At 50.6% G+C, this 5,918-nt stretch overlaps 1 long non-coding RNA gene across 1 annotated transcript; it reads left to right on the plus strand.

Annotated features, from left to right (window-relative positions):
* Positions 1–657: 657 nt before the first annotated feature.
* LOC127380605 (uncharacterized) lies at positions 658–3,848 on the plus strand. Its single transcript, XR_007888530.1, has 3 exons — positions 658–725; positions 2,351–2,560; positions 3,679–3,848. It is a non-coding gene; the product is annotated as an uncharacterized LOC127380605 (long non-coding RNA).
* Positions 3,849–5,918: the final 2,070 nt, after the last annotated feature.

Below are 5,918 nucleotides of genomic sequence, written 5' to 3' on the forward strand. Positions count from 1 at the left end.
GCATCCTTCAAGGCTTTGGGCTTGGGGACAGCAGCTGCACCCCAGCTCATAGAGGTGGGTGCAGACAGGTGTGCATTGTGGGTGCAGCTGGGTTGGGGTGCAGCTGGGCTGGGCCTGTGGGGCTGTCCCCTGCCCCTGGAGTGAGGGTCCAGCCCTTGGGCAGCACAGGCAATGGGAGAGCCCCTGCTCCAGGGAGATTGCAAAATGGATTTGGCAGGAGCAGAGGAACAGCATTGCCAAAACGCACTGAGCTAGACCAGCTTTGTTTGCAGGGTTTTGTTCACAAGCCACCAAATAACACGCCTCTTTAGGAGCTGAACTGAAGCTGGGAATCCCTCTTCTGCTGCTGCCTTTGCAGCCCAGCCCTCCCCTGGCACAGCCCCGGCACCAGTGTCTGGAAAAACTGCGTTTGTGCTCCACGTGGCTCGGCCTCTGGCCCCGAGGGACCGAGGCTGGGGCTGCCGGGGCGGGGGGAGCAGCGAACTGATGCCCTGAGCCTGGGATGCTGGAGCCCGCGGGGCTCTGCGCCGTGCAGTGGGGACTCCCTGAAGCTGCCTGGAGGGTGTTTGAAAAGCAAACACTGCACAGCATTGGCTGGCCTTCCTCTAGCTAGCAGGGGAAAAAAAAAAAAAAAACCAACATGCTGGAAATCTATTCTGGTCTTGCGTGCGTCTCAAGTGGAAAATTTCAGCTGAACTGATTTGAGGTTGGCGGGGTGAAGCGAGGTGAGGCTTGGCTGCTGCCGGTTCCGCACGGCAGGGAGGGATGGAGGGAGGGATGGAGGGAGGGATGGAGGGAGGGATGGAGGGAGGGATGGAGGGAGGCATGGCTATGGGCAGGGCCCGTGCCTGCCACGCGGCAGGGCCGGCGCTGGCCGCGGCTGCCTGTGACAGCAGCCAGCACCTCCGGAGGGGAGAAAAAAGAAACCTGAAGCCAGGGCAGCGTGGGGGACGATGTAGCCGTCACACAACATGGCAGCTGCTGCCTCTGTTATACCTCCCAGAAGGAAAAAGAGCACCCTGACTCTCCAGGAGCCGAGGGATGTCTTTCCTTCTGGTCACTCTCCCAGCTGCAGTCACTCATCTCAGTGCAGCCCACAGAGGGTGCACCAGCAGGGATGTTGGGTGCAGTGGCTGGTAAGTCCCGCTCAGAGTCCCTGTGCCAAAGGAATGACAGGAAGCAGGAGATGCCAGCCCAGCCCTGCTGCCGGCACAGACCTCGAGCCAGCCCGGCACGGTGCCAGGGCAGCTCTCCTCGCTGGGCAGCCGGCAGGATGGCGGAGGAGCGGGTGGCTGTAAGCGCCTCGGGGACAAGGACAGCTGGAGAAGGAGGTGTCTTTGCTCCTCAGCCTTCCAAGGCGGGTGTCCTAGGACCACTTCCTTCGGGACCAAGAGCTGGCTAGGGACTTGCTGTTGAGGCATTTGTTGTAAAAGAATAGTTATTTGTCGAAATTGTAACTTCTAATGGGAATGTCCATGTGCACGTAGGAGACTAAGTCCCTATTCCTGTGTCTCGGAAGCTGTGTCTCCCATCTCTGCCTGCCCTCCTCATACCCTTTTTTTGCCACCCTGCGTAAGTTAGTCCTTATCTCCGTGCAGAACAGAAAGATTTTGAATTTTCAGACACCTGGGAAAAGAAATGGCTTTTCTGGCCAGCCGTCCACGCCACCTGCTAGCACAGCTCCAGCCGGTCAGCCAGCGCCACTCGGGCAAGGCGGTGGCACAGCTCAAGCAGAACAGAGGATTCATGACCTGGTGGTGCAGGATCACCGGACAATTCCTTGTGGGAAGGCCCCCGAGGTCTCCAGTCCAGCTGCCAGCTCAGGGCAGCGTTAGCTGTTAGCTCAGACTAGGCTGGCAGGACTTCATCCTGTCGGGACTGGAAAATCCCCAGGGATTTGAGACCGGCAGCATTGCTGGCACCCTGTTGTGAAGCCTGACACACCCAGGCTGCTTCCCGCATCTGAATTTCCAGGGACATCTGAGGAGCGGGCTAAGACGTTCTGAGGTTGCAGGCTGTGTCAGCGGGAGGTCTCAGGGCTCTCTGGGGGCACGCAGCCTGCCCGGGCTCGGCTGGCCGCCCCTCGCCCTGCTGCAGCGCTGCCAGCACCCGGGAACGGGGCCGGGCGGGCAGCCGGGGCAGGGCAGGGCAGGGCAGGGCAGGGCAGGGCAGGGCAGGGGCGGCACGGCGAGCGGGAAGTTTCCCCTTCCCTCCCCGCAGCCCTCCCGGCCCCGGCAGGGCGGGCGCGGGGCTCCTCGCCGGCCGCGGCTGCACGGCTCCGGCGGGGTGAGGCACGGGCTGCGGGCTGCGGCCGCTTCCAGGCACCAACACCTGCAGGGATTTTTTAAAGGGAATTTTCTGGGAGGAAGGTGTCAGACCGCGGCGCTGGAGCCCATCGCTTCTGCTGAACACAGCCTGCTGCTGCCCAGCACGTCCATTCGCCATCGCTGCGTCCATCTAACTGGCCACAGCAACCGATGCACGAGTGGCCTCAGGCTGTACTGCTGCTGCCGAGATCTGAAGCATCAGCTCCCCTCTGCTGCCACCATTTTAACAGCAGGTAGTTCCATGTCAGACATGTAATGAACTTGTTACACATGATTAGCTTGTAATTAAGAAATAACGGTATGAAGACGGGCCATGTTCAGAGACTGTGTAGTTGACTAAAATATACAATCTCAATTAAAATTCAGTGGTATTGGCATTGTAAATTCTTGGCTCTTATATTCAGCCTTATATTCAACTGAATTATCAGGAAAAGCATCATAGAGTCTTTGGAGAAAGACCTGCCTGTAACCAGAGGCTGCTCACTTTGGGTGCAGAGATGTTGAGAAGCAGCTGGTCCTACTGAAGGCAACCAGCTCCTGCTGCCACATCCCCAAAAGCTTCCCTTCTCTGACTCATGCTGAGAAGCTCAAGTAGCTTTGTTCCATTTAGCTGACAGGGTAATCCCATTAATGCACTTACTTCAGATTAAAGACTTTGCAGCTGCAAAGAGATTAAAACATAGTGAGAGAAAGCTTGTTATTCCAAGGGTAGGGACTTGGGGTCCACAGCACTCTCGTGCTGTTGTTGGTTCCACCGTTTCCCAAGACTGCAGAGCAGACTGCTATGTGTATCAGGCTCTCCAGGAATAGCCTTGCAGTCCTGGCCTTCACCTGCCTTCCCTCAGTCACCTCAGCACCAGCACTGCCCACAAACCCACCCCCTCAGCACTGGGAGAGGTGCCTGTGGGGCAGGACCTGCAGGCAGTGACAGACCATGATTCTTCCTAACACTCAGGGCAGGTGCTTGAAAGACAGGATTCTCATCACAGAGTACAGCAACAAGCATTACTTAAATTGTGGCAATTACATGCCACTACTTACTTGAAATTGTGAATTTTAATAAAAAGTTCAGAGAATGAGCAAGAAGCCCAGTCAGCACGGTGCTTCCATTGTAAGGAAAAATTAAACATGAATCATTCAATGTCTTCCTGCCACACATGAACTGGAGGATGGGCAGTTACAGAAATTTTCTTTTCCAGTCGTGGTCAGACCAGTGAAGACAAGCCTTCTTTGGTACATACCCTGCTCCTGCTCCCAGCTCCTTGCAGCAGATAGCTGGCACACCAGCACCTGGCCTGCCCTCAGGGGATGGGCCCTGCTGCTTCCCCTCTGCCCTGTGTTTGCTTTGCAGCTGCTGCCTAAGGCAAGGCCCAAGAGCACCACCACACCAGAGACCTAAGGTGTGGTCCCCTGCTGTCTTTGTGGGAGCTAAGATGATCACCGGGATCAGGCTAGACCAGAGCACAGCACCTACCCAGTATTCAGGGACTAAAAGCAGCCTTTCCTCCACCCCAAGGGGTAAGTAGAACTACAAGCCTGGTTTTTCACTACACACTTTATCTGTGAAAGCATCTGCTTTTGTTTAATTTCGGTTTTTTTAAATTTTTTTTAAAAGCAGTATTCAAACCTGCAAACAGCTTACTATGAAACATTAACAGACTACTTTACTGCCCCTCCCAAAAAGCAGCAATGAAGAGTATGTATGAAGTGGCAACACAGCCAATGGTGGATCCAGGGCACCCACTTTTATTTTAAGCCAATGAAAGTGAGCTGTGCAGCTGCTTAGACACACAAGGAAAAAGTAGAATTGTCTTCTCCAGTTCCTGAGGAATAACTGGCACCACTAGTCACATAGTGCTGTCTCAGGTTGCATTCCCAGATCTTCCTTGGGAAATGATATGCAGGCTGAAGGGCTGCAGCAGAGAAGTACTTGAGGCCAGAGCAGGTGGGAGCCCTTTGGCATGCACAGCGAGTAATTCTGTTATAAACTGAAACACCATTTGCATAGGTCAGTATCAAAGAAATCCCATTTGCTGCAGCTAGCCAGACCAGCAGGGCTACAAGAACAGTGGCCTCAATCAACAAGGTGAGTTGCAGACATGTATCAAGCATGGCCAAGCTATGTCAGTTCCAAGTATTATAGAGAAATCAGCCAGCTTTTATATTTTCAGTAAAATTCTGAACTTCAATCACAATATAAATAGTAACACTTAGCAAATCAAATTGAAATACATACTGTGTTCAAACTCCAGGCTGTTTTTAATGGCAAACTCTCTTCAAGTACAACAAATATTTATGCTCTGACCACTGTATCACTTATAGAGGAATTTTTCAACTGATCTGTAAGTTAACATAAAACAACTCTTCTTAAGACTGTATTAAAAATCCTGTTAAACTATCTTAGGCAATTGTAGTTAGTATTTAGTCAAAAACCATGCAGCAGTCTTGTTTTGTCCAGGGAAAGATCTCAGCTAGTAGACTGAAGTGCATCCCACTTCTTGAAACACAGGGATGGCTAGTAACTTTAGGTTTAAAAACAAACAACAACAAAACAAACACAAAAGAAAACCCCATCACCTGTCCCACTGTCATTATTTATTCCCTTTCCTCCTTCCATATTGAACTACAGTAATAAATATTTCTTAGACCATGTCTTCAAAACATAAGCCATTTTATACACCTACTTTATCTGGTCTGAAAAATGTTCTGACAAGTGTCCAAATTGAGTTTTCTTTACTTTCAAGTAAAAGTTAATTGAGTTTTATTAAATCTCTGCTTTAGAGAGCCAGAAGTTAAGATTTCCTACCAACTGGCACTCATGTAAATTAAGCTTGCAACCAAAAGGAAGAGAGTTTACCTTTAACTACAGGGTTAAATATGTCCCCTTTGACTGCAAGATCCAGAACTTAATGCACCATTTCCAAGCCTGACATCCCTTCTCCTCACTCCCCAAGTGAGGGGAAAGTTAAAATGAGAAAGTAAGAAAATGTCCTGGAGGGAATCCAGAGGCTCTAATAATGTAAGACAGTTTCCATAGTTCCAGTTACTCAATGCAGTTGGTCTATGTACTTCCAGTACTGTGTTTTGCCTTTATTTTCTGGAAATGATTTAAAGTCCAGTGCAAGAGAGCAAGGAGGTTTCTGAAGACTTGTGTAGCCCTTCTAGGCATCAGCACTACACAGAACTAGCTGAAGTTGAAAGCTAGACATTTTCAATAAACACCATTAAAATAATAAAAGTTAAAGGTTCTGTGACAACTTGCATAGCTGGACTAACCCATGCTGCCTCAGGGGCACTACATGCACACTAGCTAGAAGACTACCCCTCTCTGTGCACAGCTATCACAGGTTTGCTGATTAGTGTGAAGAACTGAATCTAAGGTCATACTCTAAAAAAACCACAAACACTAGAAGTTTCCTTTTAGCCTTCCAGAAACTTACATGACTTTCAGCTCATGCAGGTTTATCAAGCTTAAATTATAAAGCTGAAATAATGGCTTAGAGAAAAGAAGGCTTCTCAAAACAATTGTGTACATCTATTTTATAGCTACCTCTTCTGCCTAACCCCTCCCGAAGTTAGCCTGAAAAACAG

The sequence above is a fragment of the Apus apus genome, chromosome 2 (assembly GCF_020740795.1).
Source record: "Apus apus isolate bApuApu2 chromosome 2, bApuApu2.pri.cur, whole genome shotgun sequence".
In the NCBI taxonomy this organism is placed as follows: domain Eukaryota; kingdom Metazoa; phylum Chordata; class Aves; order Apodiformes; family Apodidae; genus Apus; species Apus apus.